General features: G+C 37.8%; 3 long non-coding RNA genes and 1 pseudogene across 16 annotated transcripts; all 4 read right to left on the bottom strand.

The window, feature by feature from the left end:
- Positions 1 to 5123: 5123 nt before the first annotated feature.
- Positions 5124 to 8956, bottom strand: LOC133735412 (uncharacterized). Its single transcript, XR_009858989.1, has 6 exons — positions 8703 to 8956; positions 8285 to 8599; positions 6804 to 7456; positions 6217 to 6362; positions 5453 to 5580; positions 5124 to 5321 (listed from the first exon to the last, which is right to left on the bottom strand). It is a non-coding gene; the product is annotated as an uncharacterized LOC133735412 (long non-coding RNA).
- A 523-nt stretch (positions 8957 to 9479) lies between these two features.
- Positions 9480 to 12924, bottom strand: LOC133739053 (cytochrome P450 81Q32-like; annotated as a pseudogene).
- A 683-nt stretch (positions 12925 to 13607) lies between these two features.
- LOC133735799 (uncharacterized) lies at positions 13608 to 17518 on the bottom strand. The gene is made up of 5 exons (XR_009859265.1): positions 17447 to 17518; positions 16891 to 16948; positions 16648 to 16695; positions 13970 to 14096; positions 13608 to 13789 (listed from the first exon to the last, which is right to left on the bottom strand). It is a non-coding gene; the product is annotated as an uncharacterized LOC133735799 (long non-coding RNA).
- A 3207-nt stretch (positions 17519 to 20725) lies between these two features.
- Positions 20726 to 26890, bottom strand: LOC133740821 (uncharacterized). 14 transcript variants are annotated; one of them, XR_009861441.1, is made up of 14 exons: positions 26531 to 26890; positions 26106 to 26165; positions 25458 to 25543; positions 25127 to 25224; positions 24833 to 25003; positions 23909 to 23998; positions 23682 to 23769; positions 23490 to 23551; positions 23023 to 23136; positions 22754 to 22894; positions 22388 to 22422; positions 21801 to 21876; positions 21337 to 21422; positions 20726 to 21069 (listed from the first exon to the last, which is right to left on the bottom strand). It is a non-coding gene; the product is annotated as an uncharacterized LOC133740821 (long non-coding RNA). The 14 variants fall into 14 exon arrangements; XR_009861434.1 differs by having other exon boundaries at positions 26092 to 26165; XR_009861435.1 differs by having other exon boundaries at positions 24815 to 25003; positions 26092 to 26165.
- Positions 26891 to 27271: the final 381 nt, after the last annotated feature.

Consider the following 27271-nt stretch of genomic DNA (forward strand, 5'->3'; position numbering starts at 1 on the left):
TAGTATACATCACGTGACCTAGTATTTTTCATCTTACTGCAGATACAAGGATGCTAGTAAGACTTCATTCAAGTCCTCAACTCGGTTAGTATATGATGCAAGACTACCCAAAAACTTGGGAAGATCAGAGATGCTCAAGCTTCAATCAAATTTTGTACAAGTACTTTCACTTTTTGTTAGACTAGTCTGTAGCACTTAAATGCAGATATGAAACTATCTAAACAATGGATATGTTAATTCCTGTGTTGGGATGAAATAGTTTTTGGAATTAATGAATGCGTTTCTGGAATCAGTGGATGTGTTGTTTTTATTGTGCAGAATGTATGTTTTTATCTTCTATAGCTGACAATTCAATACCAACAGCAAACCATTGTCTAATAAATGAACATAACAAAAAGAGAAACAAAAAACTGTTGTGTGAACCATCCATCGACAATAGTTTTCAAACCTAATCAATTGTCCAACTAGATATAACACAACAAAAAATTAAAATAATTTGTTGTCTGAAGTTAAGGAAAACCACAGAGAATAGGAAAGCTATTATTGTATGACTTGATTTCAGACAACAGTTTATTAGAAGATGTTATATTATGAAACAATGATATACAATGGCTACACGCTTATTCTATCGTCTTGTTTGAATTCAATCAATAGTAAACAGCTAGTCAGATGATGTACAACCTTCATTCAGACAACAGTTTATTTACAAGCCAATGTTTTCTGATTGTTCTTCACAAGTTTCTCTCTTCTAGCATCTGTTGTCTGAAATTGATTTGCACAAGAGTTAAGATACTCATCGCTGTTGTTCTTTCTGGTGTTCAGACAATAGTCATGTAAGTCGTTGCTGTTGTGCAAAATTTCCTCAGACGACAGTTACCTCCTATTGTCTGATTCACCCATCAGACGGCATTGAGATAGACAACAGCAATGTGCCTTATCAGACGACAGTGAAAAACTGTCGTCTGATTCATTTTTTGGTGTAGTGTTTAAATGGGACTTTCTCGTTGTATGTTTACATTGAACAGGGCGTGGTTTGCACAAAGCCTCCAAGGGATGGATCTTGGCATTGAAAGACCCAACCTTCACTCATGTCCACTTTCTCTTCACTAATCCTCTCCCACTCAAACGACTGAACCAAGGTTCCTAGTGCCAATGCAATAAACCATTTGAAAGGGCGGTGCTTCTCCACGACGCGGCGGGAATGGAGTGAGGTTGATGGCGATCCGGCGAAGGTGGCTGTCGGCGGTGGTGGGATTGGGCCAAGGTTGGCTAGCAGCCTGTGATCTACTTGCGGCCGGGAGTGCTGCTTGGGCTTGGGCCGTCCTCTTGGCCCCGGCCTGGGCTAGTAACTTTATTTATGTTTTTAGTTTCCCTTATTATTTTTGGTTAGTGTTGTCTTGCCGTTAGCGTGTAATAAGTCTCTGCAGGCAGGGCCGTCTCAAACTTTTCGAAGGCCCTGTGAGAAAACTTAAAATGTGGCCCTCCAAGCTTTAGTCTTACATGAAATTTATACTTGAACAAACTCACAATATAAAATCAAATAGCCAACATTAGATGAGCCTACAATAGAGGCTAAATAGTCAATACAAGTGTAAAGTTTGCGGCAAAAAATATTACAAAAAGATGCTTGATCTAAAACCCTCAAAATAATACGTTCTTCCAGCAGTGTTGATTGATATTCATTTGAAAATTTATCTCCTTGCCTTCTTAGCTGTATTGGCCCCCTTTTAAACAACTTGCAGCAAAAACAAAAGACCTTATCAAGTTCCTTTGAGTACACCAACCACTCTCTGTCATATTTCTCTCCATTTCCTAAAAACTGAGTGTAAAACTTTGAACTGAAATGTCTATTGAACTTGTCTTGAGGGCCATTCTCTATTGAAAGATCTCTAAGAGGACCCTTTTCTACCAGCAAATCTGTCAACTTTTTATCCAAGTTATCCCAAGTTCTTGGATAAAAAATGTTCACGGGAGTCACATCCGCATCGTTCACATTATCATCATGTCCCTCGTCATTCTCATTTTCACCATGATCCAAATCATCTACAATTTCATTGCCATCAGTGTGCCCTTCCACATTATTTTCCCTATTAGTGTGCTCTTCCACATTATCTTCCCTCTCAGTGTGCTCTTATGCCTCTTCACTAACTAAATCTTCACCCAAACCTTATGGTTCTCTAGTAATGAACCTATCAAGACTTCCCCTTGCAAAAATATTCCCAGAAAATTGAAGCAAATCAATGTAAATAAGAGAACCTGATTCCTTGAAGATCAAAGACTCAAATGACTGAGATGAGACTATGAGTTTGCTCACAGCTCCTCCTCCAATTTTCTCAATTTCCAGAATCCCAGAAAATTGCTAGATAGCCACGACCTTTACAATTTGAAAACCAAATCAAACCATTAGGAATACTAAAGCAAACATTAATTTATTTGTAAATAACAAATCAAAGAATCATACCTGAGAGTGAGCGGCTGAGTAGTGAGGTACTGAGGTCGATGAGAATCGGATGGAATTGACTCAATTGAGGAGGGGAGAGAGACAGAACGCAAAAAAAAAAAACAAAAAGGAGAGGATAAGTTTTGGCCGGATGGGGTTTTAATTTTTAATATTTATTTATTTAAAACAAAGCCATAAAAAAAATAATTGGGCCCTCTCAAGTCTCAATCAAGGCATGTGAACGCAGAAAGAAGAGAAGAGTATATGTTGGTTCTGGGGCCCTAGTTTTTAATATTTATTTATGTAAACATAAAACATTAAAAAAAAAAATTGGGGTTAGTTGTACACGTTCAGAGCCGGCTCTGCCTGCAGGTATCTTATAGGGTTAGTTGGGCTAAATGTCTGTGTATGCACTCTAAGTGTCTTATCTGGCCTAGCGAGGCGACGATCCATTGTTAAATGGTTGCAACCTCCTATTGCAGGATGCAACTAAGTGTCGTCGGATTTACTTTCAAACAACAATATAGTAGGGAAAGCTGTGCTTATGGTAATTATGCTACGTCGTAATCGGATTACATATCGAGTTATCTTTCCGTTATGTCAAAACAAATAGAGTAGCTAATGGTGCACTCTTTGCTAGTTGGTGCCTAGTTGAGTACATTTAGTTGGTAGAGAATTCCGTTATTATTTCAGAACGTTCTCACATACAAATCAAGGGTTTAGGCTCAATGTCCCCCCCCCTGTATTTGACAGTTTCATTAATAAAGGCTTGAGGTAGCCGCACCAGCCTTTTATTTCGAGAGAAAAAAAAAATACTAAACCATAATATACATATCTCTTAGACAAGAAAAATTATTTTATGATAAAAGTATTATTCAGATACAAGTTACAACACATGTATGAATGATTTTGAGTTTATTCAATTTTCATGTCCTAATTTCCACATTAAAACCTCTGCATCAAAAGGCGTGGTTTGCACAAGGCTTCCAATGGCCTGATCTTGGGCATGGTAAGGCCTAAACCTTCACTCATGTCCACCTTCTCTTCACTAATCCTCTCCCATTCAAATGACTGAATCAAGCTTCCTAGCACAAGTCCAATAACCCAGTTGGCTAGCTAGACCAGCCATCTGGACAACCTCGCCTTCCACCACCAAATGGAATTAGGCAATTAGCATATATCCTTGAGGACATTCACCACTCCATCCTTCAAATTTTTCCGGGACTCACTCCACGACTCAAGGTCCCTATGAATAGCCCATGCGTTGATCACCATCAACACACCACAAGGCACATCAAAGCCTCCTACTACGTACGCACATCAAGAACCCCTAGCTAAAAGCATAACATGAGGGTACAAGTGCAGTGTCTCATTGATCACAATTTGTAAGTAATTCAGATTTGGCAAGTCTTGCTCATCCAACAGACGCCTTTGTCCGACCTTGAAGTCAATCTCAGCTCTGACTTGATCCAACTGATCTGGATGGTTCCGCAATAGTGACATTGCCCATTCTAATGTCGTTGAATCAGTCTCGGTCCCGGCCACCAACAACTCCTACAATATATAGTATACAAATTAGGAGGTGTTTAAGGAAAACTGAAATTTGGAGAAAATTGAGTCGTATTTTCATTGATAATAGGGGCCTCTTTATATAGAGGATTATGAGGCATAGAATCAGAGTTGTAAAAGAAAACGTAATATTACATTGATTGGATATATCCAAGATTCGCCGAGATTATCTCTAATTCTAACCCTATTACCACTAGGTCAAGTAACCTAGAGTTTAGGCCATACACATATTATGGATTTACTTGAACATGAGACAAATTTTCACACCAGCCTTCCCCATTTAAGGGCCATGAAGCGTTTTGGTCCCTATGATGAATTATAACCAGCAGTCTATAGTGCTATGGAGGATTTGATTCGTTAGATTAAGTAATTGTTTCCGGTGTGTCTTGAACAAATCATCTAATCCATTGATTCTTGACTCCGAAATTTCAATATTGTGTACCACTATACAACCTCCCACTAATTTCGTCTAATTCAGTATATAATTCCGGAATTTTATGAAACCATTACTAGAATTATGCCTTTGATGATCTCGTCAGTGTAGAGTCAGTGTAGAGCTAGCACTACCAGAAAAATGGTCTTTTACGGCCCACAAAGAGCGCCGTAAATGACAAATTACTGCACACAAAAACGCGCCGTAAATGGACATGCCGTAAAAGACAAACCTCTTTTACGGCATGTTTCCAGAACGCCGTAAAAGACCCCACGAGCGCGCCGTGAAAGATATAAAAGAGCGCCGTAAAAGGGTTTGAGAAATTCTTAATTTCGATTTTGAAACATTAAAGCGTGCCGTAAATGACCAATAAGTGCGCCGTAATTGATCGCTTAAGCACGCTGTAAAAGACAAAAATGAGCGCCGTAAAAGAGTATTATAGATTTTTTATTTCGATTTTCAAATAGGAAAGCATGCCGTAAGTGATATCTGAAGCACGCCGTAAATGTGGTCGTAAGGATATATTTAAGACGCGTAACATTTGCACTAATTTTTTTTTCCCCTGTAAATGTTGTGATACCATTTCAAAATCAAAATAAATCTATACAATTTATTGAGATAAAAAGAGAGAGAACATTAACTGCAAGTATCACATTAGAAAATGTAAATTAATATGCCAACAACAATTGAGTATTGTACAAAAACAACTTAACTAAACCAACATATCATCACCATGCTAAAATCTAAAACATTCTAGATTAACAGAGAGCATCTTAGATTTCCATTGTCTTTGTTAATTGCACGAGATAAATATATAGCTAGTGACCCATCCTGTGGCCTTTTAAACATCTTCATATTATGCTTGATGCCAACTTTTACCTGCATAACCAAAACAAACACAGAGAGCAATGAATCTAGTCTGTCATATTTGTTTTTCATTCAAGGACAACATATACAGCTAAAATTCTAATTTAGCAATTAATGTATCATAAGCAAATAGAAGCAATTACCTCCGAAATGCCTAATTCACTTTGACGTACTTGATAGGCCATGCAATCATACTTCCTGTGGATGCGTAAAGTTTACTAAACTCGCTTATGGAGTAAAGTATCAACATCACTCCATGCTTATGACAGCTCTACACAGTAAAGTCAGTAAACCAGAATGTGTCACAATCACAGCACCCCACAAAGATTGGAACATGCACAAAAGCAAATGAAAAAGATCAGTTAAAAGCTGCAAACAAACGAATTTATTAAGCCATAAATCAGTTCCTCTGTAACAAACCTTACAGGAGTGGGAACTATAACAATCTCTGAAATTTCAAGACTACATCACATTTCCAGAAGCAATACACATTGCATCAATATTCAGTTAGAAATTTTGACAATGACTAATCACATGTAGTTGCAAACAAGTGAAACAAACACAAATGGGATGCTGGTGTTGGATATCTTTTCTCAACAGCGCTACTGCAATGTGCAATAACTCATTTTCAAATACGCCAGTAAAATTGTTTCTTGGTAATTTATCCTACCGAGTGGCCATTCAGCAATGTGGCATACTACTACATGTTAGTGAAAGGGCACTTAACTAATATGATACTATAGATTTTTACTTTCAGTAACCTCTTTCTCTAGGAAAACGTCTAGAAGAAAGAGAGTAGTCATAAAGACGAGATCAAACAATAAACATGCAGTCAGAATATTACCCTTTCAGGCAGCCTTAGTATGTACAAGAATAAAGAAGCAGATATGATAGAGAAAAGTAGTACCTCCGTCCAAGAGACCGAAGAAAATTCTGCATATTTCCAATTAGAAGAGCAAAGAAGAAGAGTCCCAGTCCAATAATTACCATGGTAAAAACAATTTCTCCATTAAAATAGCTTGGAGTTTGATTTCCTGCCAGAGTGCTGATTTGCTTCATAAACCACAGGAGATAATATGTCAGCAGAAAGGTTTAATTTATTTATGGAATCATAATAAAATTGACCAAAACATCTGTAGACTCACTATCAACCAAATTTGAAAATTATTACTCCCAACCAGGGGGCAAGTGGTGGTAGTGCTAGAGGCAACATCATTAACTCATCATCATCAATAAGAAGAAAAAAATATACTGAGGCAAATTTCCCTATACGGATATCCGGCATTCCATTTAATTTCACTTCTATTTGACATTTTCTTGATGTTGAGAACAGATAGAAGTTTCCTTGATCATTAACTAATTTACCCTTTTCCATCAAAAGAAATGGAAAGTTGAAATCGAAAGACACCATGGATTCATATTTTTTGTTTTTAACTATACAAACAGCTAAACATATTTCTGTTATAAACAATTAGAAGATATAATGTAAGGTACCTGGAATCCCCAAAACAGTGAGTATAAATATTTAGTCATGCTATCTCTTGTAGTGAGATTGACAACTGGAGTATATACTCCATAGGAGAAATCTCCTTCCGGATTAAAACAACCAGCAGCCTCCTCATTTTCTCTCCATTTAGTTGACTCTGGAATAGATTGAGCATTAAAACAATCTATTAAACTCCCGCATGACTGCAGATTAGAGTTATGGCAGGCATCTCGAAGACATTGATTAACCCTCTGGAACAAGAAAGATTACAAATGTATTATCAAACAGATAAGGGAATCTGCATCTTTAGGTTAGAGAAGGAAAGGAACTCCACACACCTGTAAGCCAAGGAGGTACCAGTATGACCCAATAACATGGCCAACCAACAAGAAAGTGAGAGTGTTTATAAAAAAATTTGTCCAAGCTGACTCGAATACAAAGAAGCCATTTGGAGATTGACCAGCAGGCAGGGGCAAAACCCTATACAACCTGGGAAAATATTGAAATCTAGTCTGCCAGGCGGAGAAGATTCTTTGTTTGATTAGCCGAGAATCCTCGTAGCTTTAGCATCAGGGTTCACAACTCCGAGAACATATGGATACAGAAAAGAACAGGTTCTTTTAAACCATCCTTTAGCATCACCATACAGAATATTATGGAGCTGCAGAGAATTACAATCACAAATTCTGCATTAGTTTCATTTTATTTTAGTTTTGGACGAATGCATTAGTTTCATAGATAATAAGAAAATAAAAGCATTCTACAATGGCCAATATACAGACATTTAAACATTATAAAAGTCAAATGTAAGATTTGCCTGGGACTTTCTTTGGTTCCATTGGGAAAACACTACCAAAAGAAAAGACATGTAACCTATGCAAACAAGTTTAGTTAAAAATAGACCACCACAAAAAAGATATAAGAAAGAAATATTGCAGGTAGAATAAAATACAAATCTTTAAATTACAAAAGAAGAACGGGAAGTTGGGTAAAAAAACAAAGGCAAAGGTTTGAGCAACTACGTGGATGCTCAAGTCAATGGTCAACTGAATCCACTCCTTGCACATAGCACCAATCGATCAACAACGAAGTTGGTTCAGTCATGAAGTTCTCATAAACTGTTTAGTTATCCTCAAGAGTAGACAATGATAAATGAAAAGGCCTCTCCTAATAACCCCAATATACGGTGGTATCAGTAGGTATCAAATCACAGTTTTGAAATCAGTCAAATCCCTCGAGCCAATTTCTTAACATCTAGTTAGTCCACTCAGGGAATGGAAACACATCTCCTTCTTCACTGTTGGAGTTAAAAAGGTCCTACCTTTTTAGTGCTTTCTTTGTGTATGTGATGTATAACAAAGTTATCTGTATCCTGATTTAAAGAACCCGACATCCGAGACAACGAATTCAACACTACAGAAACCCAATTCGAGCATTGCATAATAGTGATTACATTACAGAGAAATCGATATGAAACATAGAAACAAACCTAGTCAAAGCTGAACTGTTATCCGAGTATTGACTCCAGAACCGCTATCAATCAGCAGTTTCTCCACCAGCCTCTAACTCTTCCCCGAGATCCGGCTTGTACTCAAGATTCAAATCCAGCTCCGAAACTGGCTTCTTGGGGAACAAATCGGGTGGAAGTGCCCACACCCTCTTCTTCGCCGACAACAAATAGGTGGTGACGGCGAAGGTGGCAGGAGTTGGGTTAGGGAGAATGGGCTGGTCCCTAGTCTCATTTCTCTTCTTGACAGGAAGAATAGGCAAAATGACATCATCAAGGTGGTGGCGGTGCTGGTTGCTGCATAAGTTTGAATCTTTTGAGAGGAGGTAGGCCATGGAATTGGGATCCCTATACTAAAAACCCTACAAATTTCAATTGAAATTAAATTGGGGACGTTTACCTTTCGGGAGAGAATCAGCTTTGGAGCTGGACTGCTGCGATGGGTTCTTCGTCATCTGTGTTACGCACCGACCAGATCCTCTTCACCTATTCATGGGTCGAAGGAGCTCGAGCTTCAGGTTCTTCTGCTCATATGTAGAGAGGCCGCCATGGATTATGTGAGAGAAAGAGGACTTGAAGAATTGGAGAAGAGAGGGTTTTCAATCTAGGGCTCTCTTCTGTCACTTGAGCCTTCTGATTTAGTATTCAAAGAGTTCTAGCGAGGTGAAACAAAAAAAAGTGGGAAGTTCAATTTCTGGCTAAAAATTTAGGCGCCCTTGTGAAACCTCATTTATGGCGCACCAAGAGACAGGCCATAAAAGACTCCAAACAAGTCATTTGCAGCGTGCAAAATATGGGCGCCATAACTGCATAGCAACATTTACGGCATAAATTAAATGGTCGCCGTGAATGACCAAAATCTCATATTTTTTAAGGCGCATATCAAAGTGCGCCGTAAATGATTGTCAATTACGGCGTGCATTAGATGCACGCCGTAAATTGTGCGTCGTGAAAGAGTAGTTTTCTGGTAGTGTAGCTCTGGTTCTGTTTGCTGAAGCAGCAGTAAGTTATCGATCGAGCAGTATCTTCCTGACCTCTCCTCCCTTATTTTGATCACAATTTGGTGACAAAGTTTCGTGAAGATCCGAAACCGTGGCCTGCAAAAATCTGTCCATCTTGGCCATCATGCTCACCATCTTCTTCTCCCGACACTATAGCTTAATAACTCAGTGGAGTACCTAAATAGAAGTTTCGCTCTAATTAAATGAAAGCTCTTAACGTAGTTTTATTCATACATAATAAAAATTACAGGTTATGCAGGACACATGTACGTAGAATTTAGCATTTCGGCCTTTAAATGGGACTTTCTCGTGGTACGTTTACATTAAAGCCTCAATAACAGGGCGTGGTTTGCACAAAGCCTCCAAGGGATGGATCCTTGGCATTGTAAGACCCAACCCTTCACTCATGTCCACTTTCTCTTCACTAATCCTCCCCCACTCAAACGACTGAACCAAGGTTCCTAGTGCCAATGCAATAAACCGTTTGGCTAGAACATCCCCGGGACAACCTCGTCTTCCAGCACCGAACGGGACTACCTTATATCCCTCGCCACCTTCACCGCTCCATCCCTCAAACCTCTCCGGCTTGAATTCTGTCGGGTCCTCCCAAAACTCGGGGTCTCTGTGAATGGCCCATGCATTAATCACTAGCATCGTGCCACGTGGAACATCGAATCCCCCAACCACACAATCTTCGGAAGCTTCACGAGGCACTAGGAGCGGAACAGGTGGGTACAAGCGAAGTGCCTCCGTGATCACATTTTGCAAGTAATTCAACTTCGGCAAGTCTTGCTCATTCAATAGACGATCTTCTCCAACCTTTGCGTCTATCTCAGCTCGTACTTTGTTCATCCTTTCTGGATGGTTTAGCAATAGAGCCATTGCCCATTCCATTGTCGTTGATGCCGTGTCAGTCCCCGCCACCAGCAATACCTACACTTAAAGCAGTTAGTAGCGATTTTGATGCATGCTTTACTAGCTAGCTTTGCTCATGTGTAATTAGACATGCATGTTTATATCTACTATTAACATTAACAGGATTCACAACAAATAGATTCGAGTAAATGATGTTACCGTAAGTAGTTCCAAAAGAAAATAAAATTTCCTGCTTTGAGCAATATTAAATCATTGCCCCGCGCCAGTAGCATTGAGGACTCGTGTTTGTCCATATTAATTATGGTCTCTATAAGAGAATGAACTAGAATTATAGACAAATGCTTTAAGTGTCTTATTGAATGTTGTAGCAGCTACTGTTTTTTTTTTTTTTGCATTTTGCATTTTGCAAAGAAAAATTTATTAAATGAAAGAGAGAGCAACATCAAATGGGAGGACATGAGATCAAAAAAACACATTACCAAACCATGAATATGGTTGAATCAAATTAATCATCTAGTGTTGCATATGGTCCATGAATATGATGTACCACCTACTGTTACATATAGTTGAATCAAATTAATTATCTTGAGTATAACACATAAGATATTGAAACTTTGCTAGGTCAAACATGTTTAATTAGTATCTCTAATTATAACTGTCTCTTACGTACCTTTGGAGCTACATTTCTATATGCATAATTTCGATTATTCCTTCTTGGGTTTGGCCGGTGCAGAATATGGGATTCAGACAGCTGCGGGCAAAATAATCTAACCCTATCTCAACATTTAATACCATAATTGTGTGGAGTTGGCTTCTCTGCTATAATATGACATGCTATAATTTGCTTGGATTCTATCACAACCATCAGATATAGTTTTAAGGGTCAGCTGATGCCACATCAAGAAACATCAAGAAGTTTTAAGGGCCAGATGATGCACTTTTTTTTTCTAGCAAATTATAGTTATAGCAGAGAAGCCAATTTCTAATTGTGTAGCATCTATCTTTTTTTTTTTTGACAACTAGTATTTGGGAGGGGGGAGGCAGGTCCCCCGGCCCAGGAACTTTATGATCGACCGTTTGCCCCGATTACCCGAGGCAGGCCTTGGCAGGAGCCCAACTAACATCTGGGCCCCGAACCGGTTACAATTGGGAGTAGACAGACCCCGCAACGTCCCAAAGCCCACACTACCACACTGAAGTGGTCAGGTGGTAGGACTCGCAGGCATCCACAATCAAGCCTCGATGGACTTAGACACCCGTGAATTTGGCACGTTTCACCAGCGTTCACATGAGTCCCGCAAGACCCCGGCACTCAGCAACCTACCAACAAAGGATAAATTAACAACTCTGGGGTTCGAACCTTGGATGGGGGTGCCAACCAAGGCAAGAACCTTACTTTTGCCAATCCTGCCAACCCTTGTTGGTTGTGTAGCATCTATCTACCCATCCAAATTTATGCACGACATGACTCATGACAAGGATATTTGAACAACTAGACTTAAACAACCAATGAATGGTGAAGAGATGTTGTCAATTTCCTAGCCTTTGGATCAAGTTTGATTAATGACTTGCATGCAGTGGGTAAATAAAGATAGTCAAAGGTGGGAATTCAAGTTTCTCACCACCACTACGTTTCAGATAAGAAATTAATGAAATTAAGCCAGTTACGTACCATAATGATGCCCTTGATGATATCGTCGGTGTAGTATTTCTCTTCTGTTTCTTGCAGTGACAATAAGTTATCAATCATCAACTTACTCTTAACCTGATCTATACCGTCAGACTCGACTGCCATGATTTTCCGACGCTCGTCGAGCAAACCTTACAAGAACTTGTCCATCCTCCGCATCAACCCCACCATCTTCTTCTCCAATCCGGTAACATCCATCCACTGCATGAACGGCAAAAAGTCCCCCAAGTTTGTCGATGCAGATAGCTCCACACCTTCCCTAATGACCTCCCTGAGATTCTTAGCCTCGGCCTGGTCCACCACATCTTCGCCGTAGAACCTCCTCCCCACCATCGTCATCGTCATCGCATTGAACGAGAGTTCCAAGAACTTGGTCTTTAGATCCACCTTTCTCATCCCATTATCGTTGCTGCTTCTCCTCATGATCTGATCCAGCACCACCCGGACTTCTTCCTGTCTGACGGTTTGAAACACCGCGAGACGAGAGGAAGAGAAGAGCTCGAGCGTCATGACGCGGCGGATGTTGCGCCAGAGGTCGCCGTAGGGTGCGAAGGAGACGGTGGTGTAGTCGTAGTGGAAGACTTTCCCGCCCAACAAGCGGGGGCGATTGGTGAAGACGATGTCGTTTTTGGTGAAGCATTCTTCTGCGGCGGAAGGGGAGGTGAGGAGGAGGACTTTACGTGAGCCCCACCGGAGGAGGAGGACTTTGCCGTAGTTTTCCGAGAGAGCTTGGAGGGTTCGGTGAGCTGGCTGTTTTAGGAGATGGAGGTGGCCGATGATCGGAAGTGAGGGCGGGCTTGGGGGAAGGTTGTGGTATTTTTGTCTATTGGATATGAAGAGCTTGTATATGAGAGTGATGAAGATGATGAAAGCTAAAGCACTGAACCATAGTGAATCTCCCATTTTGTTTGAAAGGTTGGTTCTTTTTGGTAAGTCTGGAAAATGGACTAAACGTGATCAGACATTCAGTATATCATTATCTTTGGTCCTTTATATAAACACTTCCACATTTAGCTCTACTTGATTAAGTAGACCATTGCCATTTTTTAATTTTTATTGATATCGGGTGACCGGCAATCATCTATTACTCAAGTGATGCTTTTAAGATATCTGGAAGATTCGCCAATCCAAAAATTTTGGAAATTATGTTGAGGCACGATTTGTTTGTCTTGTATTTACAAAAATTGATGCCATAGGCTATCAAGGCATTTCGACACAGGACTCTGATATTGGGTAGAAAATGTCTTACCTCTAAGAATCACTACTACAATAACATGATTTAAAGACATTGAAACCGTGACCTTAAATACATACAAGGACTCTTTAAAAAAGAGTCCTCTATCCAGGAGTTATCATAAGTCCCAAACAAGGACACTGGAAATGTGTCCTCTTATCTATACGAGGACACAGTTTATGTGTCCTAATAGCTTTGGATGTGGTGTCCTTATATCTATGAGAGGACACCTAAATGGCATCCTTATATTATCAAATAAGTGTCCTCTTTTCTATACGAGGACACACAAATATTTGTGTCCTAAAAGCTCTGGAAATGGAGTCCTTAAATCTATATGACACAAAAAATACTTTACATATGTGTCCTCTTTTCTATACTAGGACACACAATTTGTGTCCTCAAAAATCTGAAAATAGAGTCCTTAAATCCATAAGAGGATATAAAGAGTTCCATATAATAGGACACACATTTGTCCTCAGTTCTGTAAATAGTCGACAAATTTAATTCAAAATTGCTAGCTGCTAGCTGCTACACTAAGTAGACTTCAAATTTATATAACTTCATAATACCACAAATAAGAAATCTGCATATGCATGCTAATCTTGGATATATCCATCAATCTGCTTTGCCCACCCTACTGGAACTACATCAATCCCTTCTTGAGAGTAAATGTCTTTTCCCTTGAACTGAAATGATCAATAGATATATATCACATGCATTATAGTGGATATTGCACTAAAAAAAGAAGCAGCTCAGTAAGCATGCACAACTAAGCAAAAATACTATTACATATAATTGAGCCCAGTATTCATGTATACATGTGTATCTAAATTTATATATTTATATGAAAGATAAAACTTTCTAACCTTTTCAGTCAAAATAATGTCACTTCCTAGTTTTCGACACTATAGACTCAATGTCTCAGAATTTCCAGCCCTCTCCTTCCCTTGCAACAAGATTGTACGTGAACCTCCCATCACCTTGCAATCATATCTGCAATCATATAATACATCGTCAAAAAGACAATCTCAGAAATAAAGATTTAACAAATATATTCAACTCTGAACCTACTAACTAAAACACTAATATCATTGTGCAAGAGTAATCTAAAAGCACTAAATTAATATTAGTCTACAAGGAAAGAAATACATGATGTCGTTGCCATATGCCAATCATTTGGCAGCTGAAGTCAAGCCTCTAATTAGATTTGACAATTACAAATTGTCTCACATGAAAAGCATCTATACAAAACAATAACAACATAACGTACAAGATTTACATCTAAACAAAGATATATATGTTGTATCCCATCATAACTAGGTGCATGACATAATCAATCATATATAATACATAGGTCATGTCCAGAAGCTTGAAAGCAAAATATGAAGACAAAAAACATAATTAAGCCTTTTCATGAATCGGTGGCATGATTAAACAAAATTAATTCATGAAGGGGTGGTATGATCATGAGACATAAACAGAATATGCATATATAGAATATATTAAAAACAATTAAATGAAATTAACAAAGATGAAGCTAGAGCTTGCTTGCACGATTTTATCATTTACAACCACAGCTACACAGATAAGCATCTAAACAACACACGAGACATAAAGGAACAAGAGAAGGATACCGCAAGTCAACCCATCAAATAACAGATTCCCAAGTAGACTAGTATGTTTGTTAGCCCATAGCGAGGTTCAAAATGCAGATCCAAAACTAACACTAGAGAAAGTGAAGCACCAACGTACATTAGAAAGGTCGTTGGTAGAAAAAGAAAACAAAAACAAGTGTTAATAAAAAACCACTAAAGTTTTATGACAAACTAGTATTGAAGATAGAAACCAAAGGGAGTACAAAGTCATAAACCTGGTTGAGTTGCAATAGTCCATATTTCATGTATAGAACTCAGAGTATGCTCCTAAGGCACATGGATTACAATAACCATTGATCCCACAATGCACGTAACCACTACAACAAAAGGGGGCAGCAGACACCATTTTGAATAGTGTCCCCTGAGTCTAAACCTAAGAAGCACGGAAACGGGTACGAGTTTCCGGATACGAAACGATCGGAAACGTGGAAACGGCAAATCTTAAATGTAATAGGAAACGGAAACGTGAAGGAAACGCCAATTATATATATATATATATATATATATATATATATATATATATATATATAATTAGAAGAAAAAAAAAATATGAAACATAAACAAATTAGAAATTACTAGTTTATGACAATCAAACATTATCAATCCAAAGGGTCAAATAAAAGGTTAACACCACTAATAACAAGTCAACAACCATCAACTTCATTCAACTTGGACAACATCCTCAAGGTCTTCATCTTCAAACAAAACCCCCGGCACTAGAACTAATAGGAGGTGTTCCTCCGCTGCTCATGGTTCCTGAAAAATACACAATTCAATTACTATATTCTAATCCCCATTCTCAACGTTACACCAATAAGAAATTAAGCCAATATTTAGACTTGTAGACCCAATTAGCAGATAAGCTCAGCCAAAACAATAAAGCAATATTGCTTCTAATCCCCATTCTCAACGTTACACCAATAAGAAATTAAGAACTATGTAGCCCATAGTTGCTGCTATACAGTGTAAGTGTGTAACGTTATCAGAACTAGCCCATAGCCCATAGTATACACACATCGCATAACAATATCTCATAGTATACACACATCGCATAACAATATCAGAAGTTCAGAACAAGCTCCACAGCTCCATGCTCCAAATTGAAGAAATTGAAGAACAAATATGAGAAGAAGAGCAGAACAAACATACCTGAAGCGGTCTTGAGCAGAAAAGATTCCGAGCAGAGGAACGACCGAACCGGGTCTCGTCCGAGCAAAAGAGAAACGAAGAGGAACTGGGTCTCGTCCTTCCTCCTTCGTCCGAGCAGAAGAGAAACGATCAGAAGAGAAACAATCTCCCTTCCTCCTTCGTCCGACCGAACTGGTCTCGTCCGGAAGAGAAACGATCAGAAGAGGAACTGGGTCTCGTCCTTCCTCCTTCGTCCGAGCAGAAGAGAAACGATCTCCCTTCCTCCTTCGTCCGACCGAACTGGGCGAAACGATCTCGATCTGAAGAGAAACGAGGGTCTGAGGTCGCGTCTATCTCGATCTGAAGAGAAACGACGGTCTGAGGTCGCGTCTAGGTCTTTTGATTGTTTTTTTTTTTTTTTTTTTTTCAATTTTTGCAGAGTAAAAAGTCAGTATTACCCCACGTTTCCTATTTATTTACTTGCTGGCGTTTCCACATTGGATACGTACGTTTCCAACCCGTTTCCAAATCCGGATCCGCGTTTCCGAGCGTTTCCAACCCGTTTCCGGTTCCGAAACGGGAAACGAGGGCATTTTGGCGTTTCCGTGCATCATAGGTCTAAACACACTTTTCTTTGGTGTGTATGACCTATAGCTGAGAAATTGACAAAACAATCTTGTAGTTTAAGTCAAGGCACAAGCGTATGAGAAATCAAAACAAGCAAACTAACATAACTGAAAGTCTGAAACTAATAGCCTAACCTGTAGAGTTCAAACATGTACGCACAAATCTCTAGTGCTCCTCCAAGCCTGAAGAAATGGAATAAAAAATAAAAATAAAAAAAACAAAATGCTTATCCATACTTGCAAATGGATTGAGTTCTACAGGTCAAGTAAGAGAAAATGAATGAAGAAAAACCAGTAAAAGATCAACCAACAGATATCTAGCAGTCGTTAGATATGTAACTACTATACTAATTTTCTCATTAGATATGTTCTATCAACCTTCAATAGATCCAGAGCTACAGGAACTCCAATGATTTGTCCTTGCCAAAATCAGAACCTAAACAAACAAGCCAATAAACAGAGATTTAGATAATTTATACAATGTATCTGCACTAAAAAACATAAGCACTACATGCATACAATTATTAAAGGATCGAGATACAAAACTAATAGAGCTAATGTACTACATTTCTAATAGGTCACAACCAGTAATACTTATGTTTCCTTTCTCTAATGCAACCATAAAAGCATTGTACAGTTGTGGGGGAATCTGAACTACAAAGTAGTTTTCAGATTAGTTCAATTCAATCATATCGGTACGTGTATCAAGTTTAAACTAATCAAGTCAACAAAATTATTGGAAGGAATGAAAGATACCTGAGGAAAACTAATCAATGGTCTCCCAACATGACATGTCCATGAAAACAGCAATGCTATATGATGCAGGCTTTGTATGAAAACAATCTCACTACTAATAGCGCAACCAATAACAAATAGCAAAAATCAGTTGAAAAACATCTACATTTTAAGACGATGCAGGAAGTAAAGCAATTACCTGCAATAAGAAAATCCACAAGATAGTCACAAGTGTACCCAAACCAAAATCCTGCAACCAAAAAAAAAAAAAAAATTCAATCCTGCAACATGGAAATCAGTTACAAAAGCAGGCCATTGTAAGCAAAAATTAAATATACAACTCAATAGACAACACAAAATAAAACTAGGACCAGTCCCTATACCAATTTCCAACAGTAGCTCTTTAGGGGAAAAGCTTTGAATTTCCAACATTATGTAAGTGATCAGACAAAGTAAGTTACCCTACAAAGTAACTCCTATATGATAAAGGGGAAAGTGACCACCAGTAGACATAATGCAGCTAAACTTAAAGGGGAAAGTGACTCCTATATGATAAAGGGGAAAGTGACCACCAGTCAACATTAGTTTGATTTATGTACTGCTCGTGTGACATAATGCAGCTAAACTTAAAGAAACATATAAGCATGAACATAGAGGCCAAACTGTGGGACGGGAGTTTCTATATCAAAGGAGTCTTTGCTAGTATATCAAAGGAGTTTCTATACCAAACTTGCAAACTGTGGGACGGGAGTTTCTATATCAAAGGAGCCTTTGCTAGTAAATTCAGAAGCAACAAAATTTCTATTAGAGGCCAAACTGTAACACAACAAAGGGAATGCTCACCCCTAGCTTGGATATCTCATTCATCAACATCAACCCCTGGAAGGGTAAAGCCTACCCTGGTATCCCGCACCTAACTAAAAAAAAAAAAAGGGGTCACATACCCAAATTTCAACAACCACATGCAACATTGCAAGTTTATAGAAGGAAAAGATTCTCAAGACCAGAAGACATTACATACCATGTTCACCAAATTGGCGACAGAGGTGGAGGGGAACATGTTGCTACTGCTGCTTCGATCAAGTGCTTCCACACGCCGCTCGGACGAGCCTGACACGAGAAACCTGGCTGTTGAAAATTTGAAGCATCGAGTTGAATCGGGTTCGACAAGAGATGAGACTAAATTGAGATACCCAAAGCAAATAATCCTTGAATCCAGGTCAACCCAGTGGCCACCAAGTTCTTCGAAACTTAATTTGGTGGGTGATTTTGAGATCGGTGAGAAAGGGAAAGAGGGTTTGTGGGAGAAAATGAGGGTTTGAGAGAAATAAGGCATTTCTAATCATGAACTAAAGCATACAAATCTGACCAGAAGAAAAGGCGAGAGACAGATCGAGAAGGAGAGAGAATCACCCATCTGTGGTGAGTGAATTTGTTTTCCTCAGAGCTAAAGAATCTGAGCTTCAATTTGGTTTGGTTCATTCAGCGAGGAAGAGATGCAGATGAGAGAGAGTGAGAGAGTGGTCAAATAAAATGTGTGTGGGAAAACAAAAATTGAAAATTTTAACTTTTGGCGAAAAAAATGGGCGGGGCTGCTCCTGTTTTGTTTAACTCGTCCTCTCAAGGTTATTAGGACACCTCAATAAAACTATGTCCTTATTGGGTGTCCTAGTAGAGCCCATATTTGTAGTAGTGAATGTACTAACTGCTATTATTACAAGACATTTCGACCTGATTAAACCATTATATACATTCCTCTTAGACAATGATTGAATTGTATGATATGAATATTGTTCAGTTACAAATTACAACACACGTATGACGTATGAATGATTTTTTGAGTTTGTTCGATTTTCATATCCTAATTAATTTCCATATTAAAGCCTCTGCATCAAAGGGCGTGGTTTGCACAAGGCTTCCAGCACTAGTACAAAATCAAAAATAGATAACGGTTCCGCACCGTTGTCTGAAAAAATATTTTTTCGTTGTTTAGGTGAGTGTTGTCTTTTAACACTTCACTCCACAACGGTACTTCACCGATGTTGAACTTAATAAAGTACAACGGCTTTTATTCAGAAATCGTTGTAGATATACTTAGCACATACCGTTAGCACTAAATATAAGTTGAAAACTGGAAAGCATGCATATGATCATTGTGCTCAATATAAGAATACATAAATTTACCTGGAGCCGCAGCCATTGTTGAAGACAACAATTTGAATTTGTGAGCTGATGTACTTGGTTTGTTATCCTCTGAGCTATCCTTTAGTGAGAGTCTCCAATGGGCAGAGATTATGAATTCTCAATTGATGATGGTTGCTGATAGCTAGAGCAGGGACCAAGTAGTCCTATATATAGGCTTTAGTTTTGGCTCCTTCCCATAAAGGTTTTTCCTAAACCTATTAGCAATAGGAACTATATTCCTGAAGTGTGTACAGAACAGTTTTACCTAATGTAATGATAGGAGCATAAATGCGACGAATATAATGTGCAATACTTTACACTTTTCTTAGCTATTTCCTTTAAAAAGTCTGTTTTAACTTTATTTTTGTTTTAGGTAGTTCGTGGAGTGATTCAAGAGAAATAGGAGCTTAAAGGGAGTAACGAAGCCATGTATCATGAAGTACTGATGCAGAGGACCAAAATTGATCAACCATTTGGCCAGAAATTACAAGGGAAGTCCATGGAAATCGTTGTGCAAAACAGTTGCTGCAAAGCAGAAAACTGCAGTTTCAGAATCAGCTTTCTGGGAACTGTTTTGGGGAGCAATTATCGTATGTTTCCAGCTGCACCTTTGCAGAAAGGGCCAGCGATCCTTAAATAAATGATGTTATACTTCAACTACAGCTAAAGAACTGGTCATAAGCGTCAACGAGGCAGCAGGAAATCAAAGTCAAAGTAGGCTTCCCGATAAAGCAGAAACTGTCAGCTTTTCACGAAGCTTTTTGGGAGATCTTTTCCGGCGACTTTCTTGGAGTTTTTTCAGAAGGTTATTGATCATTCTAGAAGATGTGATGTCATACACTACAAAAAAAAATTCATTTGGCCACGGCTTTGTGCCGTCGCGAAAAGTATATTTGCCGTCGCAAAAGACCAATGGCGACGGCTAGGCGACGGCAATTACGCCGTTGTCGTTGGTGGCGTCGCCATTGCTCATGGCTACGGCAAAATGCCGTCGCAACCGTATTTAGCGACGGCAACGAGCGTAGCAATGATTTGGTCGCTTATTTGGCGACGGCATGTAGCGACTGAGAACGCCGTCGCAAGTAACCTATTTGCTACGGCAGATGCCATCGCTTGCAATAAACTAATTTTTTTTTAATGAAATTTTCCCTCCACCCCAAGTGAAATTAATTGCGACGGCGTCATTGCCGTCGCCACCTCAAGTATTGTCCATATGAAGCTTTAGCGACAACCAATTGACCACCCAATTTTTTCTGCCATTTTACACACAATCAAAAGATATAGTAAAACAATATAAAGCACCAAAATAATCCTTTCATTCATAGCTATCTCACAACTGATAAGTGCCAAGTTATATTTCATTACCAAGTATAAATTGAAATTAACCAAACAAACCAGTCTTTCATAATTATACGAATCTACTAAGAATCTACCATACTAGATAACTGAAACTCTGGAAGAAACATTCCCAAACTTAATATTGTTCAAAAGCAGACTTGACCACAATACTATTTATCATTAACTAGAGGGCTTGGTGAGTACTGGAGCGTGCTCAAATTCTTGATCACTAGTTGAATCTGGATGAACTCCTCCTATGGACTCCCTTCTAATTTCATGGCCACTGGATGCATCTTGAACCTATCACATAATGATACAGTATGTATATTAGATTAACATCTAATTAATCCAATGTGCACAGGTATATGCAAATTCATAAAACACATGCACAATAAGGGAGCCTCATTACTTTGGAGAAGACATTGAGTAATAAAAATAATAATAAGAATTATAGAATTTCTGTCATAGATTTTATATCAACAGAGAAAGATCAAGGGCATAACTTTCCACTACATTTACAACCAAATATTGTCATTGACAACAATATAACGAAAAGAGGAGCCTTACCTGGAATCAAAACATAGTAGATAGAGCTTATGGTAAGAGGAAGACAAATGCCACAGATCGAACACAGAGATTATAATACAAAGAACCTGTAACCAAAAACAATAAAAAATAATTTAGACAAAGTCATATGTATGGAAAAACCAATTACCAAATTGGTTAAGTCTCTTCATCAAAATCAAAAACACCAAGATGTGATGAAGAGTCATAACTAAGGTTTTTCTTTTAACATGGCGGAATAATGTCCAGACAAGAAAAAAGATATGTTTTCGAACTTGGAATATACATAAGTAGACAATCTTTAGATTGAGCACTTAATTAACTAGCTAGTTTGACAATCGGACAGGTAAGATGTCTAACGTGAGAGATTACATAAGTACAATTGAGAAATATAAAAGGCATCGTACATACAGCAGTTGTACTATAAGCCAGATAACCACAGTTCAAATATAGTGACGTGAACTGACCTAAATGACAAAGAAGACGAAAGCTCAACTGGGGCATATATTCTACCTTGATCAGGAGGCATTAGAGACCAAAAAGCTGGAGACCAGTAACAATAATACATCAGTTGCATGAAAAAGAAATCCAAGAAAAGGCAAAACTTTTAAAGAGGTTATCTCAGTCATCCTTATTCTTAAGGCAAGGTTTATTGGCAGTAAATGATGGCCTACATCATCTTTTTCCTAGCAGTAGAGTAAGCTACCTAGATATCAGTCTTAAAAGACAGAGAAAAAAAAATACATACAGTTTTCTTCAGAAACTTCTTTCCAGAAATAATTTTTGCCTTGCAAATGTAGAAGCAACTACAAAGCTATAGGTACAACAATAATTAAGCCATGCCTATTAATCTAAAAGGAATTTGAGAAAATTTACCCAAACAAATTACCAGACCATCCTGCATAATGAAATTAGCATAATTCAAATTACATTCAATTATCTATCATTTGGTTCTAATGCTCTGAGCACAATATGTCCCAAAAAAGTTAATGGCAAAGAGGCCCATGTGATTGGTTTCTGGTAGCTCAGTTCCTATAAAAATATCATGGCTCACCTCTTCCATATGCTGAGACACATCATGAACCGCATCTGCATGACACAATCACATAGTCAGATGAATAGAGGACTCTAAAGCAAGATAAAGTGCAGGGGAAACCAGAAATATACCTAAGATAACTTTAATTTCGAAGAATATGAAGACAATTCTCTAATCTTAAAAAGTTGGCTACGATTCTTAAATCTTCTAAGAGAAAACCTCCCTTTTCCTTGAATAGTTCTGTCTCATATCCAATTAAAACTCAGAAGCAAACAATAAAACAAAATTGTAGCTTCCAGTAATCAAGTTCAATACTGAGCGTGTATATTAGCCTAACTAAGCTACAAGTTCAATAAAAAAAAATTTAACGAAGAGATGGCTAACCTGTTTCAGAAAAACCTGCAACAGCGGGTGGGAATCTGGATTTATGTTAACCTCAAACAGCGGTATAAAGATATTGTCAAGAATGTTCTGAAATGATGTGACTATCCCCATTTCCTGGTATATATTGTACAGCCGTGGCAGCTGAAAGAAGACAAAAATTGCATAATAAGAATTCAAGTTTTTACAGAATCCTAAACCCTAAATCTAACATTGTTACTAGAACCCCCAAATTCATATGACCTATTTCTGAAAGGTAATCTTGCATTTACCTGTATCAACCATACAACATTCTCACTGTACAATTCATTGTTCACTATCCAACTAGCCATTTGGTCCCACTCACTTTGCTTCCTGCCATATTTTGATATTCTGTGCTCAGCCATCTGCAGTATACAAACAGAGCATCAGGCAAGGAGCCAATCTGGACATGCAGAGAAATAAGAAAGACAAACAAACAAGAAGGAATGGAGAGGAGTGGTCATTTGTTCCATATCAATGAACATTCAGAGAGGCAAGGAAGGATAATTCAGAAACCTAAACTTGATCCAGATATCTAAATTATTATAAACACTAGTATTTACATCCAACAGATTGGGAAATTAAAGTATGTATGAATTAATTAATAGTTGGAGCGTTAATCCACACTAGCAGTCTATCATTCTTCATAATTGATGATTAAAAAAAAGGGAAATAAAACCACTAAAACCTATACAAAAGTAGCAGAGCATGAAAGCACCTGATATTTACTGGCAGAAAGATCAGAAAACACTTGCTTTGTCAGCTCAGCAAGGAAACGACCTATTCAACAAAAGATAATCATGAAAATTAATGCCTCTAAGACTTGACAGAAATAACATCTCAAAAGCCATGGCTTGAGAATCCAATACTTAACTATGAAAAGAGCAAGTAAGCCAATAAACAATTATACCTTAGATAAGATTATCCTGCTTAAGGAAAATCTCCCTGAGCCTTTTTTGAAAACAGAAAGCATAGGCAGTAGAAACTGTGCCCAGAAGCTAAAGCAAAAAGCAATTGCAAAAATGCAACATAGTTACTTGAATGAACATAGTTATATAATGCATTTTGTAGAAAAACAGCACACAGTGAAAGCAAACTATACCACTAACTGAGCTAACAAAAATTGAAAGTTCATACCTGAATAAGAATGAAAGATGCAGACAACGTTAAACAGTAGACCAAGGAACAGTGGCAGCCAAATGATATGTAGACTCTTTTGCATAAAATCTGTAAAAAGAAAACATAACTGTAACATCATTATATAACTACTGAAAGCAATGCCAATACAATATTTCTGTAAACCAAAGCAAAAACTAAAGACAAAAAAATGACAAAAATAAGGAAGAAGAATTTTTGTTACAACAGCAAATTCTTATTTCAAATTGATGCAAGTATGTGAGCAACCACGCTGATACAGTTAGGTTTGGTATACATAATAGATATGAATGATAATGACATAGAAATTGTCATGCATTGCATTGCTGTATTACAACTAACACTTCATTTATCTTGCAAATATGTGAGACATTGATTAGAGCTGAGATGGGATAAAACTACATTTCATTTGCCATTAGTTAACTCCGAAAAAAAAAAAAGAGAAAAAAGAAAATAAAACAGACTAAAGAAAAGGGAAGGCATCCATGTCCAACAGGAAACAAATAGAATACGCACCATGTGCAAGGAAATGCAAAGACTAATTGATGCATTACAAATAAAAATTACTTAAAACCTACCAGTATGATTTTGTCTTGATCAACACAAAAATTGATTGAACTTTAAGAGTTACTAAAATTGATAAAACCATTGCAATCAAATGCCAATATGTTTTAACGATTCCAATCAAAAAAGACAAAAAAAAAAACAGAACAGCAAAATACAGGATTTCCAAAGCTGCAATCCTTACTCTTCAAACCAAACTCAAATCTATCATGCGAAACAGGTAAGAATAGAGGATGGTTCACTTGAGAAAATAATTAAATCATATACGTACAAATACCCTTATGCATATACTACATGATCTGGTTGCTAGAAGGAAAAACAAACCCAAGATAGTGCTGCCACCTGCACATGGTCAAGGGTATATGTACATGATCCTGTTGGCTTTTATATATTCTCTCTTCTGCTTCTAACTTTTCTCTAATATTGAAATGCAGAATAGTTTGTTCACCCAAGAAAACCAACAGCAAAAAAACCACACTACCGCCACTCTCTGTTAAGCCCAAGATAGTGCAACTGGAGAATGAGACAGTTATATAGTAAGTGAATAGTTAATTCACTGACATGAATTCTTCAAAGCTTGTATCACAACCGATAAATCATAACTGAATTGAAAATTTACAGAGAAAAAAAAAATACCCTATTCAAATCCAGCACACAAAAGAAATGAGAAATAGCTAAATCTTCCAACTATTTATGCAGATTGTGAATGCTCTATCAATAACGCTGCAATTTGGCTGACAAAAATACCCAAAATGAAAATGAAAGTTAGTCAGAACCACATTTAAAAACCAAACTTTTTGGACCCCCTGGCCTTTTTCTTCAAACATATCATATCTAACTGTTTTCTTTTTAAAAAAGATCTCAGATTTATACAATGGCTAATTCAAACAACAATAAAGCTAATCAGTCAAGTTAAAAAGCAAAAGCTATTTTGACTATGACAGTATGAACACTGCAGAGTACTCACCTGGGTCAAAAGAATAAGAACAGAGTGAAGCTATCCATGGAGGTCCAACAAATGAAAGGATGATTGAAGATCGAGTCGTGAGCTCGCTGGGATAATGAGAGAAGAAAATCAAAGAAAGATAGCAAATTAGAAGGACAGACTTGGTCTTCCCATACCATCATTCGTTTAAAGATGCAGGGGTCAGTCTTAGAATCAAAATATTTATTTTTATTCTATTTGGACCTGGGATGATAATCTCATTCAATCATCACCATATTTTTCATATGATTTCCATTTCAAGAACATGCTGGATGTTGTATTTATTTTGAAAAAAAAAACCAAGAAAGAGATCAAATCTGTACAAACTGATCCCAAAGTCCTAAACCCAAAACAGTTTGAAACATCTAAACATAAAATCTATCAAATCTATCAGTATCTACAGCATTTGAAACAACCATACTCTTTGTTTTAATACAATTAGAAACAGAAACAGAAATTAATCACAAATTCAGAAATAAATAATCACAAATTCAGAGATAGAAATTGAAAAAAGAAAGAACTCACAAAATTATCAAATTAAAGTTTCAAAATTGTACGAAAGACCAAAGAACAAATCAAACCCAAAACCCAATTCCAGCCAAAAAAAAAAAACAACCTCTAAAATCTAACCAAAATGAAAGCTTCAAACTTTGGAAGCTTATCGATTTCAATCCCTTTTTCAACCTTCCTCTGCAAAAACATACAAATAAAAAAACAGATCAATTGACAAACAAAAGCAAATTTCTTTCTAAACATTGTTACCTCAGATCTGTTTTGAAATAACGAATCTTTGGATTTGAAATTCGCACACAAAACAACCCACTTTCTGAACAATCGATATCTATCATTGAAAACCACAAATCCGATTCTCAGAAATACCTTGTCGCCGAGATCTCCTCTTTTCCTCTATTAGTCTATTCTTTTCTCTTATATCTCATCTTTTCCTCTATTATGACAGGATGAAGAGCAGCTAGCTATGTCTATTTTGAGCTACAAATCCTAGCAAATTGTAAACAAAATGCCATATATTAGAGGTAGAAGCATGAAGATGATACCTTGAAGAGATAGGTGAACTCGGGAACGTTGCAGCCGATTGGGGCTGCAGGTGGGTGAGGTGAAATGTATTAGATTAGGCTTTTGACATTGAGAGGAACGACTGGTTGGTAGATCTCCTGATAAACTCGATGGAGTTGACCTAAATCGGTTCATTTAGTCGTCGGTTGTATTCTGCAGAATTTGGTAGATCGAGAGAGGAAAATAGCTCAAGGAGGTGATGGAAAGAGGAGGAGACGAGGAGGATATCTGGGTAATCATCGGGGTATCAGATCGAGATGGAGTTATGGGCTCAAAGAACTGAAAGACGAAAGAGGGTGGAGCAGAGTTAATTAGGATAACGTGACGGCAAGTTTTTTGCAGTCGCCAATTGTTTTACCTTGCGACGGCAAATTCTTGCCGAAGTAAATCGTAGGGGTTGGCGACCACAAGTGGCGACGGAAATTAATACCGTTGCATAACTTTTACACAATTGCGACGGTCAAGTTTTGCCGTCGCAAAAGAGTAGGCTTTGGCGACGGCAATTGCACGCCGACGCAAATTGGTGAAGCCAATTGAATTCTTTTTTGTAGTGATAGAACATGTGGGAGTCAAGAACCATCTAGAAATTTGGCAAAAGAAGTCGTTCCTTGTCCAAGAAGGAAGCTTCAGAGACAGAAATTGACTCCTATTCAAAACAGGACAGTTTGGCAGAAATCTTCTTTGGACGGATTTTGGGTGCATTTCTGGAAGGTTATTGCTGC

Source organism: Rosa rugosa, chromosome 3 (genome assembly GCF_958449725.1).
Source record: "Rosa rugosa chromosome 3, drRosRugo1.1, whole genome shotgun sequence".
NCBI classification, from domain to species: Eukaryota; Viridiplantae; Streptophyta; class Magnoliopsida; order Rosales; family Rosaceae; genus Rosa; species Rosa rugosa.